Source organism: Scyliorhinus canicula, chromosome 10 (genome assembly GCF_902713615.1).
Source record: "Scyliorhinus canicula chromosome 10, sScyCan1.1, whole genome shotgun sequence".
Classification (NCBI taxonomy): domain Eukaryota; kingdom Metazoa; phylum Chordata; class Chondrichthyes; order Carcharhiniformes; family Scyliorhinidae; genus Scyliorhinus; species Scyliorhinus canicula.
Window position 1 is genome coordinate 69,724,671 of NC_052155.1, and position 16,334 is coordinate 69,741,004.

At 44.9% G+C, this 16,334-nt stretch overlaps 1 protein-coding gene and 1 pseudogene across 8 annotated transcripts in view; one reads left to right on the forward strand and one right to left on the reverse strand.

Annotated features, from left to right (window-relative positions):
* The window catches only part of LOC119972445 (RNA-binding Raly-like protein), a 1,269,223-nt gene that overhangs the window by 1,094,914 nt on the left and 157,975 nt on the right, over positions 1-16,334 (reverse strand). The gene's annotated exons all lie outside the window — the stretch shown is intronic.
* The window catches only part of LOC119972130, a 170,242-nt pseudogene that overhangs the window by 73,702 nt on the left and 80,206 nt on the right, over positions 1-16,334 (forward strand).

The window sequence follows — 16,334 nt, forward strand, 5'->3', positions numbered from 1 at the left end:
CCAGTAATTTCCAAAGCAATTTATTTCTGGTCATAAATTCTGAGAGCAGAGTTTTAATTAGATAAAAATTTGCTTTTACTGTCGAAAACAGTTTTTTTTGTTGATCCTTATGTTTATCGCTGGATGCGTCACAGCCCCCGTATCTACATTATAATTTCCTGCAGTTCAGTATTCCAAAAAACGCAGCACCCTGACAAATTGACAGTAAACAGTCTCTGCCTGTTACATTGTCTCATCGGAGCTCAGAAATTATGGCTTTGCAGCCAACATGCTCATCAAGTGCGTTCACTGATTTTCTTTGGTGATCACTCGCTAACGAGTATGATTGCCACCGAAGAAATCCCACGTTACTGGTCATGCGTTGTATGAGTCCAGGCGTGGCTGATGAGCCCGACCCTAGAGCCGCATCTTCAATTGCACACTTGGTCCTTCGACTCTAGGCCGCTGATATCCTCACATGAATTGCCCGTAGACAAATATAAAAATGGATGCTAGATGAAACATAGAACCAGTTGGATATTACTTCCCATCAAAAACATAGTTTCACGTGTTACAGTATATTAAAACAACATTTTTGTAAACCATACAATTTCAAGCTACTGCAAAATTAATGTTTCAGTGTCATTTCTTCTTTTAGTTTATGTGTTTCATGACATTCCCCTATTAAAAGCCGTGTGCGAGCGCTATTAACGTCAATAATCCCATTGCTCTATACCTTTTCATAGGTGTCAGCAGACACTTGGATGTAAGCAAGTAAGTCTACAAATGCAAAGGACACACAAAGTTGCAATTTCTCCACTATGATCTCAATGTTTGCTATTTACATGATTGGGTTTTAGCAAACATTTCCTTTTGGTTTGCAGAAAGCAGAACAAGGGGCTGGATTCTCCGCCGGCAGGATGCTCCATTTTGCCGGCAGCCCAGGGGTTTCCCGATGGCGTGGGGCTGCCCCACAATGGGAAACCCCAGCTGGATTCTCTGCACGCTGAAATCGCAGCCGGCGCCAGGGCGGAGAATCCATTTCCCTGCATGGAATCGGGACCGGTGCCGGTTCCCCGATTCTCCGGGCCCGGAAAGCAGCGTACTCGGAAAGTACGCCTTGCCGCATATCTCTTACCTGCGACCATTTCTGGAGGCCCACCCCGCCATTCTCTGCACCCGACCGCCCGAAGTCCCGATGGTGTGGATCTAACATGTTCCTGCCGGTCGGAATACTAGCGTGGCGGCTGCAGACTCCTGGTCAGGGGCGGGCCGATCGGGGGGCAGGGAGGACATGATGTGCAACCGGGCAACATTTGGGCAGGCGGTTCGGGTCGGGTGCGCGGCCAATCAGGGACACTATGTCTAAGGTCCAGCTTCAAGGTCTGAATCCTCCAGTTTGTTTTTGGTGGTCCCAGTGCTGGGAATGAAGACATCAATTATAATGCTCTGCATATATTAGTATTGATAATAAACCCATCATTGTTAGTTAGCTAACTGGTCGGCAATTATTACATTTACTACATTGGTGATGTGGAAAATAACTCAGATTGCAACGAAGAAAAAATTTTGAAGTAAAGTTCAGTTGCAAGAGTTGCAGAACAAGTCCAATTGAGTCCAGCCTGCAGAAGAGCAAAATGCAGTCATGCCTCTCTTTGGAAAATTAGAAGCTTTTCATGCTGCAACTGAAGACTGGATACAATATGTGGAGCGTTTGGAATACTTTTTCCCTGCGAATGAAATAGAAGGGGAGGATAATAATAATAATACTAATCTTTATTGTCACAAGTAGGCTTTGTAGCCATCTGGGATGGCCACTTCCAACTAAGCACAGAACAACTCGCAAAGACTGATGGGTAAAATGGACAAGCCAAGAGTCAGGCAGGTTCTGAGCCTGAAATGCATATTTGTCAGCAAAGTCCAGACGGTATCGAAACACTGTCCCATTAGCATGTTAATCAGGCCGATTAGCAGGTGATGGCCCATCGCTCACAACACCGGCTCGTTAGTCTAGAGGTAAGATTCTCGCTTCGGGGTTTGTGCTGCACGAAAATGTGAGAGGTCCCGAGTTCAAATCCCGGATGCGCCATTTGATAAGAGGCAGCACGGTAGCATTGTGGATAGCACAATTGCTTCACAGCTCCAGGGTCCCAGGTTCGATTCCGGCTTGGGTTACTGACTGTGCTGAGTCTGCACATCCTCCCCGTGTGTGCGTGGGTTTCCTCCGGGTGCTACGGTTTCCTCCCACAGTCCAAGGATGTGCAGGTTAGGTGGATTGGCCATGATAAATAGCCCTTAGTGTCCAAAATTGCCCTTAGTGTCCAAAATTGCCCTTAGTGTTGGGAGGGGTTACTGGGTTATGGGGATAGGGTGGAGGTGTTGACCTTGGGTAGGGTGCTCTTTCCAAGAGCCGGTGCAGACTCGATGGGCTGAATGGCCTCCTTCTGCACTGTAAATTCTGACAATAACACAAAGGACTGGTACTCCAGCTACTTTGGGACATGCCCAGTCATCCAGATCCTCGCCCATTTATTGGCTCAGGAATTGAACGGAGTGATCAGGGATCACCCAATTAGTAAGGCCCAAATTGAAGGACCACCCAAAAGAGTGCGAAAGCCCCCAAGTATAAAAGAAGAGTTTGTCATGTGCTCGCTCTCTTTTGGCCTTGGTACCCCAGTCATGGTCATCACCAATCACAGCAACACCAGAAGCAAGTTTGAGTTCAACACCCACTACCAGACGGACTGAGCAGCAGTTACCCCTTCGAACCCAAGAGATCCAGAATTGAACAGCAGCTACTGTTTCCTGACCTAAACCGGGTGTCCGAAGTTAAATACAGGTTGTCTTAGTAATAGGTGTAGTTGACTAGTAGTGTTTATGTTGCATGACTGATTGTATGTAAATAAAGTACCTTTGAGCTTGAACTAATTAACTAGTCTTTGGCTCCTTGATCGATAGCCGGTTGAAACTTGTGGTGATGTCATTCGATATCTGGCGACTCTAAGCATTCGGACATAGACAATATAGAAAGAAGGCAAATTCACTGATTGTCCTAATTGGAACACAGCCAGAGTAAAGAGCATAGTAAAAAGAAATCGGCAACAGCTTACATTAACACTGCAATGAAGTTACAATGAAAAGCCCCTAGTTGCCACATTCCGGTGCCTGTTCGGGTACACTGAGGGAGAATTCAGAATGTCCAATTCAGCTAATAGAATGTCTTTCGGGACTTGTGGGAGGAAACCGGAGCACCCGGAGGAAACCCACGCAGACACGGGGAGAACATGCAGTCTCCGCACAGGCAGTGACCCAAGCCGGGAATCAAACCTGGGATCCTGGTGCTCTGAAGTCACAGTGCTAACCACTATGCTACCGTGCTTCCCCTAGGCATACACTTATATTGCTGACTGCATGTGGTACCCAGACGTATAACTTGATCTGAAGTTTAACGTCCCCAGATTCTCCCGTTGAGCTAGCAGAGGGGCATTATCACCCTAAGCCCTCAGTAGTATTACAACGGTACAAATTTAACGCCATGGGGAGAAGCCCAGGAGAAACCATTACAGCCTTTGCAGCACGGCGAAGACAAATCTTTGGGTTCGCATTGAATGTCATGCTAAGGGACGGATTGGTATGTGGTGTAAGCAATGCAGCTATACGGTGCAAATTGTTAGCTGAAGCAGAGTTAACTTTTAAAAAGGTGCTGAAATGGCATCAGAGATAGCGCCGGGATGGGCACGCAGGAGCTGCAAAGTGCACAGAGCTCTGAGGTCCACCAGTTAGGATGGGAAGCTGTGAGCAACGGTGGCCCCAGGAGTGAAGGTATTGGTTTAAGCAGAGACAATTAAGTAGATGCCCCAAAGTCTAGAAGATTTAAACAACATCCAGTGAATAATGCAAAGTGCTATCGGTGCGGGGAAAGTCACTTCCCAGAAACGTGGAGATTTAGATGAGTGTTTCATGTGTGGAAAAAAATGACATTTGTGGCACAACTATTAAAACAAGCAGGGCTTCCCCCACCACCAGCAGAGTAAATAAACATGCCTCAGTGCATAGTGTGGAAGATTGCCCAGCGGGGGAATGGGATGTTTTGTTGATGAATAATGTGAAAGTGGGAAAGGTAGCCTCCATCACACTGCTGTTGTTAGTGAATGGCCAACCACTGAAGATGGAAGTAGACACAGGATATCAGCTACTGTCATGAGCAAACCAACCTCCCACTATCTCCAAGAAGGGGTTAAACCCTGAAGTTGAAGAGTACTACATGTAAACTGCTACATATCCCAGAGAAGCCATGAAATTAGTCGGGGTGACCATGACTCTAGTAAGTTATGGACAGCAGTTACCGTTGATAATGGTATCAGGACAAGAGCTGAATTTAGTGGGGTATGAATGGCTCCACAAGTTGAGCCAGCTGGAAATTTTTGAAATGAAAGAGGGGGTGGGGGGCAAGCTTGAAGTCATAAAGCAATAGCAAGATGTGTTCCAGGATAAATTGGCAAAAATAAAAGGGATGCAAGCAAAAACCCATGTGGATCCAAAAGCTACTCCAAGACTTTTTGGAGCAAGATCTGTGTCCTACTCATTCGTTGAGAAGGTAGAGTCAGAAATTAGTACTCCAATGGGTTTCTGGGCTTTCAGCAAAGAATACATTGCAAGGCTTCAATGAGAGCCAAGGAATCCATTCGCCTGTGAATCAAGAGCCCAAAGAAAATGTTGCTTGATTGTCAGCTTTGACTCTCTTATTAATGCTGTTAATTTCGCAAATGTTTATTTACTATTGAAACTTTAAAAGGTCTGTATGATTGACAACTTTATTGGGCTGTAGCAAAAAGGAACTTCTATGAAGAAAGTGGAAAATTATCAATGAATGATTTACTTTAATGCTGGTTTTTACACATCCGATTGCCATCACACGGTTCATTGACACTTCATGGTGTTTTGTGGATGAATGGGCATGGAAGTGTCATAACTTGGCATTGGAGACATGAGGAGCCAGAGAGGTGGTTGGGGGTCATATCTTGGTATGACGGCATGAGGGGGCTAGTTTGATGGGTGTGGGAATACGTTGGCATGGAGGCATCAGGAGCCAAAGAGGTTGGTGGGGAGCATGCCCTGGTGGGGTGGCATAGGGGGCCATAGGGGTTGTTTGGGGAGAGGCATGTGTGGGACCTTTTGGACTTACCTTTTACAAGTTCCCCATGCAGACTGAGGTTCACAACACCTCTGAGATGCCGTGAACAACGACTCTTTGAAAATTTGTCATAGCTGCATGAAAACTGCAGAGGACTAGGACATGCCTATTCCCGCAATGCTGCCAGCCAAGTCAGGAGTGCAGGGTTCAGGCTTTTGACCCGAACCAGCCTTCAACCATAAACCACACTGGGAATGGGGTTGGGAATCCTGGAATTGAGATCCGAGCACCAATTTTAAAGGGCTCCTGAGTCATCCCAACTTGGATAAAATCCAGGCCTATATTTTTCCTCTCCAACAATTCGGCCACAATTCGATCTGAAACAACCAGAAATTTTCAATCGCCACTGCCTCCAGTGAACCAAGAGAATATCCTTCAGGACAGCTTAACAAACAATTTAAGAGCTTTGTAAACAAGTGTACTGTTTCTTTTTACTCCATTAATAATCTAAGTGCATCTTGCTTCTTTCAAAATCATCTTTTCTTGTGTGTTGCATTTCCATATCATGTATTGTAAAAAATAAACATTTATCCTTTCTTTTGATTTAAACTTGCAAGAAGGGCTGTTTGCGTCTGTTCTTTAAAGTCTTAGCATTGAAGGGGTTAAAACTCTCCTCAAAAATACACCTTGTTGCAGACAGTCAAGAGATGAGAAAGGAGGGGGGGAAATTATTCCATATCTCTCCCCATTGGAATAAATTAGGGGCTGGAAGATGTGGTTTGAAGCCATTGGACAGCAATTAGTTTGGATGCGGGAATTAAAATTAGTTATCAAAACGAAAAGAAAACAAAGAATCAACAACTGGCTTTCTCAGAGTTTCATTGGGCCAAGCATTTAAAATAACCACATTCGATGCTAAAACCTTTGTAGGCCAAGACACATATTGCTTGGATCAACTGAAAATAGTCAAATAAATTATAAGTATCTGAATTAGCCATGTTTTCAATTAGCCCACACTGCTTCATAATTAACAGTAGTACCAAATGTAGTGCTGGAATAAGATGTGTGTCACAGTAGCCCAAACTCACAGGTCAATATTTGTTTCTTTAGCTAATGCAGTAAGTATAAAACATCCTAATTAAACCAGAGAAATACAAGGTAATGTGGTTGTACTGCAGCAAAGGAAAAGGACAATGAAGATAAACTCCAATAAGATTAAAACCTGTTTAAATTATTTCCATATATAGATTTCCACTCCATGCAATGGTGTGCATGGTTAAAGGTTAAGCATTTAACTATGCATAAGGTTAAAGATAAACTCAGTAAGGTTATATCTGGCTACATTTTTAGACTACAAATTATAGTCAACCATTATTTCAGATTAAATTTCTGTGCTCCCCTGCACTATAATTTGCTAATTGCTGCTGCACGTCAAGTCAAATACTTTTCTCCTTGATTTTTCTTCTTCTTTAGAATAGATCTCCTCCACCACATGTCATTCACAATTAAGCAAAAAAACAAGTAACTCCCCCAGATCCCCATTTCCGTTCCTCTTCAGCTGACTAGAAATATGGGAGTGTGCAAGGAGCTGCCCTTGGTAACACATCAGCAATTAATCTGCAACTCTTTGCTGTAGCGCATTGCCGCAACACTCTGAAGCAGGTAACTTTGGAAGAATAAAAAGCAGCAGCAATGTGTTATCCCAATGTATAAGTGAATGAAAGTGTCACCCTCATTTACATTAGAGGATAGACGTAGCACTCAATTTTCCAAGTGATCTTCTTATTTTGTATGAACTGTATTCAAATATTTGTTGGAGTGCTGGAATGAGACCTCACAATCATGTTTGTCAATCATTGTAGGACGTGCTGTCAGTGAAAGGTTGTAGGAAACCAGAAGCATTGATCCATCTCCAAAATTGCACTGTGTTGGTGATGCTCCACTGACGATATTAAATGGACAAGATTGTCAGCAATGTTCTTCTGCATCTGTTTACACACACAATGTGGCTGTACAATGGCAATAAAATGTCAATTACTTACCCAAATGCTGCCAAGAGGGAGAAATAAATTAGACAGACCAACAAGAATGCAAGGATCTGGGGGGAAAAATAATTCAAGGCCCGCAACTTCATTGTATGAACCTAAAATTTGTAGACTGACAATTTTATGACTACTTCAGGGACTTCAAGAGTGGCTTCAATCTGAAGGTGTGTAAGATCATCTTTCAACAGAATCTAAGCAGCATGATGAAAGACAGGATGTAGGAACAAAACAATCTCTATACCTGAAGGTAATAGGAAAAGCCAATAAATGACAAGTGTGAAGATAATGTGCAATTTACCAGGCAAAAACTGGTCCAAATACAGGTAAGATGTGTGAAGTGAGGCTGCTCACAGGTACAATGCATGTTTGAAGATCTTTAACAACTCAACTAGCGAGCTTTCCTTGCTCTATCCTATTCCAGTGATTCACTTTTGACTTGCAGATTTCTAATTATGTTTCACTGACATGAATTCTATTGAATATCAATCTTTATAACTAGGATTTGAAATCACAACCTGCTGGCTGTTAATCCAGTATCCTAATCATGAGGCTACCATATCCCCTCCTCGGCTACTGCAACAATAACAGGATTCCCAAAAGCTTAGTTGCCCCTTGTAATACTGTATTTATATGAAAGACTTCAAAATACAAACACAGGGGGGATTTATTCCAAAAAAATGACTAAGTGTCATTTTGGGCAGTAAAGCTGGTGCGAATCATGCCAGCTGTTTCGTCGTGATTCCCATCGCAATTTCCCACACTTAAGGGCCGGGATTCTCCCCTACCTGGCGGGGCGGGGGTTCCCGGTGTGATGGAGTGGCGTGAACCACTCCAGCGTCGGGCCACCCCAAAGGTGCAAAAGTCTCTGCACCTTTAGGTGCCAAGCCTTAACATTGAGGGACGAGGCCCGCGCTGGAGTGGTTGGTGCTCTGCCGGCTGGCGGGAACGGCCTTTGGCGCCATGCCAGTCGGGCCCGAAGGCACTTCGCCGGCCGGCGGAAGTCCGTGCATGCGCCGGAGCGTCAGCGGCTGCTGATGTCATCCCCGCGCATGCGCAGGGGAGGGGGTCACTTCCGCCTCCGCCATGGTGAAGACCATGGCGAAGGCAGAAGGAAAAGAGTGTCCCCACGGCACAGGCCCGCCCGCCGATTGGGCCATGATCGCAGGCTAGGCCACCGTGGGGGCACCCCCTGGGGCCAGATCACCCCACGCCCCCCCCTCCCCCTAGGGCCCCGGAGCCTGCTCGCGCTGCCTGGTCCCGCCGGTATGGTAGGTGGTTTGATCCAAGCCGGCGGGACCAGCATGACAGCGGCGGGACTTCGGCCCATCGCGGGCCGGGGAATCGCCGGGGGAGAGCCCGCCGACTGGCGTGGCGTGATTCCTGCCCCCGCTGAATCTCCGGTGCCAGAGACTTCGGGACACGGCGGGGGCAGGATTGATGCCGGCCCCCGGCGATTCTCCGACCCGGCAGGGGGGGTCGGAGAATCCCACCCAAGTTATTTTTTTGGAGCCAGGGGTGAAGTTTGCAGAGGATCTGAAGTTGCCGGCAAGTCTGGCCTCAGAGATTGGGAGCTCCAACTTTAAAGGTGCCCCGATCTCAAAGTGATGGTGCAGGCCCCCTGCCAACAACGACACAGGCATCTGGAGTTCATTGCAACCCCCTCACCCATCCTTTCTGGCAGCAACACCCTCTTCTCCCCTACCCCCAACAAGGATCACTGGCTTCAGGGCCTTCCCAAAATGTCTCGCTTAGGCCCTGCCACCTTCAAGCTGGCATCAGGCCTCCCCTCCTTCCAATCGCTGATACCAGCAACCCCCCTCCCCCATAGGTGAGCGACACCCAGGTATGGGGTCACAATATGTCCCCCACTTCATGGCGCCCTTTTCTTGGCACGCTCTCTTCCTGACCATACCCCCTTTCATGCCTGCCCCTTGGCAGTACCCTTACAATGCCATGTCCCTGACCACCCATGGACTCCTATGACCTCCAAGCCCCCAGGGTGACATCACGTCTGATCTCCGGCAGTGGAAACCAGTAGCGATTCCCGCTAGCCTCTGCTGCGGCTGAGTAGAATCCCGGGAGCTGGGAGAATCTAATTTTAACCGGACAAAGCATATTTAAATGCCTATTTAAATACGCTAATCTGGTTCACGCCCAGCAAGGACATGAACCGGATTAGGACAGGTGCAGAGGACAGGGAGCATCGTGCTCTGTTTGCACCCGATGCAAACCTCATTTAGGGCTCTCCCGATATTGGGGAAACCATCCCCATAGGTAGATTTTGCCAAATGGATGAAATAGGTTTTTATAGGCCAGTGATGGGGAAAAACACCATTGACCTATGTGGACTGGCTGAGCACAGAACTCAATCAGAAAAAATTAGAGCAAGAGCATGCTGAAGGCTCAATTTGCATTATTGCTATATTACTGATGTCTTTATAGATGCTAATGAAAACCATCTGCTTAGATGAGTCCCAGTGCTTCCAGAGACCTTGTTGCATTACTGCTGAAGTCAAGGCTGCTGAAAGTGGCAGTTTTGTAAGTTAATTGCACCACAAGTTTCTGGAAATTGGCCTCAAAATTTAACATAATCATTTACACAACAAAAGGGCTCCATTAACACAGTATTACTCCATGCTATTGTACCAGCTAAACCCTGATGTGACAATCATATGTGTTCATCTAAATTTCTAATGCAATCAATGATTATCTAATTACTGTATACTCTAATAGCTCCATACATCATATTCTAAAATTAGAATATAGACGTGATATTAATATTTCATGTTGAGTTGTAATCAAAGAGGCTGACATTGATGTTCTATCAGAGATTTTGGATGTATAGATTAGCCAACTCTTATCCTCAGAGATAGAATCATCGAATCCCAACAGTGCAGAAGCTGGCCATTTGGCCCATCGAGCCTGCACTGACTCTTCCAAAGTCCATTTTACCTGGACCCAATCTCCCGCTCTACTCATGTAACCTCACCTAATTTGCACCCACCTTTTATTGTGGGAAGAAACCAGAGCACCTAGAAGAAACCCACGCAGACACGGGGTGAATGTACAAACTCCATACAGTTACCCAAGGTCAGAATCAAACCCAAGTCCCTGGTGCTGAGAGGCAGCAATGCCGCCATGCCGCCCCTAAAGCTGATGGATCTTTCTAGAAAATTAGTTCTAAGTGCTCCAAAGATTTCACCTTCAAAACTCATTGCGATTTTTTCTTCTCAGTTCAGCCCAATATGTTGCGGCATTATTTAACTCTCATTTTAAGAACATTAGCCTGCTTTTCAATTTGAGAGATGTGGGAAAAATGAATTTGTTGCACATTCATAAGAATAAATCTTATTGCATATATGCTCAGCCCTCTCTGCTCTTTCTCCATCATTCGCTGTGAAACTTTGAATCTTGGTACCTCGCTGCGGATGAACCACAGGCAACGTGAATTCATATCTAAAGTGCCATCAACAGAAAATTGGTACTTTATTAGGCAACGTATCTGCCATTACCACCCAAGGCAATAGTGGCATGCATTGGAGCTAAGTTCACTTTTCATGAAATTTCAGTAACCTACCTCACCAATGATGTGGAGATGCCGGCGTTTCACCTGAGGAAGGAGCAGTGCTCTGAAAGCTAGTGTTTGAAACAAGCATGTTGGACTTTAACCTGGTGTTGTAAGACTTCTTACTGTACCTCACCAATGAGTCAGGTGTTGCAATATAGCAGCTTGTAATACTTTTCCTGGCAGGAAACGGCTTCTATACATAACATGAGGCCATTTCCACCTAGTGCAATTTCAGTAACTAACCCAGAGAGGTACTGGAAATATATTAATTAGCTCACTAATATTTATGCAACAATATAAACTCTTCACTGAAAAAAAACCGAACAGATTTTGTTTCAGACAACACTCAGCCTATTCAATCTGACAGCAGGTGGCATTGTATCAATTTAAATATATTGGTTAGATAGATCCAGTGATCTACATCTGTATGCTCAAGCCGTCAGGAGTCGTGTCAATGCCAGATTCATCAGTCGCATTCACAAGACAGCCCCGAGCGTCACCCAAGCACAACACCATCCGCGCTCTCAAGACCAACTGCAACACCGTCATCAAACCAGCAGACAAAGGAGGGGCCACCGTCATACTGAACAGTACGGACTACTGCAAAGAAGTATACCGACAACTCAACAACCTGGAACACTACAGACAGTTACCCGCAGATCCAACCAAGGAACACATTCGCCAACTCAACAGACTGATCAAGACCTTGGATCCAGACCTTCAGAGCACCCTACATGCTCTCATCCCACGTAATCCCCACATTGGAGATCTCTACTGCCTCCCGAAAATACACAAGGCCAACACACCAGGCCGTCCTATCGTTTCAGGCAATGGGACCATGTGTGAGAACCTCTCTGGCCACATCGAGGGCATCTTGAAACCCTTCGTACAAGGTACGCCCAGCTTCTGTCGCGACACAACGGACTTCCTACAGAAACTCAGAACCCATGGACAAGTTGAACCAGGAACATTCCTTGTCCCAATGGATGGCACTCTACACCAGCATCCCCCATGACAACAGCATTGCTGCAACAGCCTCAGTCCTCAACACCGACAACTCCAGACGCAATTCTGCAAATAATCCGCTTCATTCTAGATCACAACGTCTTCACCTTTGACAACAAATTCTTCATCCAGACGCACGGAACAGCCATGGGGACCAAATTCACACCTCAATATGCCAACATCTTCATGCACAAGTTTGAACAAGTCTTCCTCACCGCACAGAATCTTCAACCGATGTTATACACCAGATACATCGATGACATTTTTTCCTTTGGACCCATGGCGAAGAATCACTGAAACGACAACACAATGACATCAATAAGTTCCATCCCACCATCAGACTCACCATGGACTACTCTCCAAAATCAGTTGCATTCTTGCACACACTCACCTCCATCAAGGATGGTCACCTCAGCACTTTGCTTTACCGCAAGCCCACAGATAACCTCATGATGCTCCACTTCTCCAGCTTTCACCCTAAACACATAAAAGAAGCCATCCCCTATGGACAAGCCCTCCATATACACAGGATCTGCTCAGACGAGGAGGAGCGTAACAGACATCTACAGATGCTGAAAGATGCCCTTGTACAAACGGGATATGGCACTCGACTCATCAATCGACAGTTCCAACGCGCCGCAGCAAAAAACCGCACTGACCTCCTCAGAAGACAAACACGGGACACAACCGACCCTTCGTCGTCCAGTACTTTCCTGGAGCGGAGAAACTACGACATCTTCTTCGCAGCCTTCAACACATCATCGATGAAGATGAACATCTTGCCAAGGTCATCCCCACACCCCCACTACTTGCCTTCAAACAACCGCACAACGTCAAACAAACCATTGTTTGCAGCAAACTACCCAGCCTTCAGAACAGCAACCACGACATCACACAACCCTGCCAGGGCAATCTCTGCAAGACGTGCCAGATCATCGACATGGATACCACCATTACACGTCAGAACACCACCCACCAGGTACGCGGTACATACTCGTGTGACTCGGCCAATGATGCCTACCTCATACGCTGCAGGAAAGGATGTCCCGAAGCGTGGTACATTGGCGAGACCATGTAGACGCTGCGACAACGAATGAATGAGCATCGCGCGACAATCACCAGGCAGGAATGTTCCCTTCCAGTCAGGGAACACTTCAGCAGTCAAGGGTATTCAGCCTCTGATTTCCGGGTAAGCGTTCTCCAAGGCAGCCTTCAGGACACGCGACAACACAGAATTGCTGAGCAGAAACTTATAGCCAAGTTCCGTACGCATGAGTGCGGCCTCAACCGGGATCTTGGATTCATGTCGCATTACATTCACCCCCCACCATCTGGCCTGGGATTGCAAAATCCTACCAACTGTCCTGGTTTGAGACAATTCACACCTCTTTAACCTGGGATTACCCCTATCACTGGATCTGTGAAGATTTGATTACCCGCAAATGCTCGCATTCCAAACATTGTCTGGCATCTTTGACTTTGTCTATATATATGTTTCTGGAACATACCTCTTCATTCACCTAAGGAAGGAGCAGTGCTCCGAAAGCTAGTGTTTGAAACAAACCTGTTGGACTTTAACCTCGTGTTGTAAGACTTCTTACTGTGCTCACCCCAGTCCAACGCCGGCATCTCCACATCATTACAATAAATTTGATGGCGTCTTTTGAAAATATTTTAAAAGTTCACTTTACAACTTGGACAACTACATGCTTATAAATGTTTGCCATCAGAGTAACAACTACTGTTGACCAGAAATAAGGTCATGTCTGCATCATGTTCAATCCTCAAAGTTTGATGTTACTTAAATTGATTAAAAATTGATGCTTATTATCTCAGTGCCAGCACGTTAAATATAGCATAAAGATAAAGTGGGTGACTTGGTGGGGGGAGAGAATCAGTTGATGCACTTGCCTCGTTTGAATGATAGATCTTATTGGTTGAGCACAAAATAAAAGAATTCAATGCCATAGAAGAAACATCAATAGCATGGATCCCCACCTCTCCAAAGAAGATTGAACGGTATTAAGCAGCCCACAATAAAAAAGGAGGGAATACACTTTTGTACCTATTTTATAAAAAAAGCACCATTACTCTCGAAGCTTGTATTAGTTTATACTCTCATTGACCGTGGCTACAAGAGGGCTATGATACATTTAAACATAGGGTAGCATTTCCTTTGAACCTCACATAAAATATCATATCTAAAATTGGATTTTTGATATAACGTTTGCATGTTTATGTATTTATGGACACACAAACACACACTAATTACATTAGCCATATTATGCTGTGTATGTGATCTCAATACATAATTAATGTTCGACAGCAATGAATGTTAAAGCGCCATGAATATTTGCGAATAAATGTTTAAAAATGACTAAACCTTTAGCAGTAGTATTGAATCAACAATAATTGATATTTAATTGCAAACAACTAACATTTTCATAGAGCTAATGCAGACTTGTAGCCACAACCCAGAAATCTATTAACCTTGAATTCCTGCACTATTCTTTCTGCACAGTGGGAGTTAACCTCAATAAAGCAGCAGTTTTCAATTTATTTTCCTATATCAACCCATTTTCTGTGAAATTGTAAGCATTTGTTTGTAAGAGGTGTTATTGTAATGCAATGCTTTACTTGAGTATTGTGCACATAAAATAAATTACAAATTCCAATGACAATCAAAAATTAAATTAGCGACTCAATTTATATTGCGGATATGATTTAGTTTGCGTGACTTATAATTTAACTGTACTCTAACTCACTTCTAACAAATATAATTTATTAAGGCATGCTGCACACCACAATCTAATACTTGCCTCATTCGAAAATTGCAATTTTTTCTTTGTCTATTTGAAGTCATTTATTTGTACTTAAATTTAATTTGTATTTGGTAGAAACACTTCGCAGATTCTTAGAAGCAGCCCTTTCTAACATTTGATTCCAACCTAGTAAATTAAAATACACATCTTTGCAAAATCAGTAAGGTCCCTGTATTCATTCTTTATTGAAACTCTAGTCACATTGAATTACTTTACTACTATATCCAAGTTTGCATTAAAGCTGTGGCAATAAACAGGTGTACCAAAATGCATTAAAAAAAATAACTGGTACATTCCACGGTTCGGGATGCATAAACAGAGATAGTTTAACCAGCACACAAAAATATCAGAAAATAATGAATGGATTTTGCCCAACAAATGGAAAAACATTAAGTTAAACAATGTTATTTTAAGCTATTTTCTGTGTACCAAAGATTGAATCTTCATCAATCACAGCATGGCTTGGTACAACTGTTCTGCACTAGTTCTGTAGCATCACATCCACTGTGAGACAATGAAACCTGCAAATTAGGGACAACTAAGGGAATTGCATCAAGTGTTCTTTTTTAAAACAGTTATTTTTTGTACAATGAACTGAATTACCTCATATCCCAGAATTAGCTGAATCTCCCTTTTCTCACCTCGTCTGATCATGTCTGATTCTGGAGACCTGTCAGTGGGGTACAATTTAAATTTTATTTTCCGCTTGTTCGTTGTTACCCTGGGGCCCTTTCCAGTGAGGGAGAGATCTCTTGATTCTGGAACCGGTTATGTTGGCAGCCTGCACTGTTGTGTGAAAAACCCCAAGAGCCAAAATAATTTTTTTAGTGAGCAGGTGAGAAAAGGAAACTAAGATCTAGGCGTGATCTAGTGTCTGCGGTGACCTAGGGTGTGATATGGACGGTAAATCTCTCGAGAGGCCTTTCGCAAGATTTACTTGGCCCAACACGCCTCATGTGATCTAATGGGACCTCACGAGACACCATAATCTGGGTCCTGCACATTGTGGGCAGGATCCATATTTGGCAAATTTGCATATTAGAGTGAGCAGCTAGCCACTGGATCTACCCAATGCATTGGGATCGAATCCCTTTACCTTGGAGACCTCAGACAAGTGCCGTTTAGCAATGGTCTCCACAAACAGGGACCAGGCAGTAAGGGACTTCAGGGGAGGCTCCCTGGCGATTGGGGTCCCTGGGTGGTTTGGCTTCTCGGCACGATGGCACCCTGGCACTGATACCACCTGGGAAGCTTGGCAGTGCCATCTGGGCATCCTGACAGTGCCCAGGTGCCTTGGTGGCATTTTGCTCACACAGGGGATCAGGCCTGGGGATGCCCTGTCCCCGTATTGGAGGGGGGGGGCAGGGGCCTGAGATGAGCTGGGGCGTTGGGGGGGGGGGGGGGGGGTGTCTGTGGTTCACTTCGGGAGGTTGAGAGATCGAGGCAACACGTAAAAATGGCGTCCTGCTCTCTTCCTTCAGTGCAGGAAATACGACTGAGTGCAACCTTGGCAGGGTTTCCCCATCAAGGCTGCCCCCCAAAAAAGAGTACTGTTAGGTAGAGGGGTAATTCCTGGCACTACAAGCACTGGGAATGACCCCTCTAATGCCACCCAGAACAGATGTTTTTTTGCTGGATCACACCCAATAGTACAAGAGAAGCCTTCAGATGTGGCCCTCTTGTAATCCTTCCTCCACATCTCAAGATCCTGGCATATTTCTCCTTCACATATTTATCTGCTTCTTTTACAGATTAAATATTATCTCAGTAGCCAAATGTAG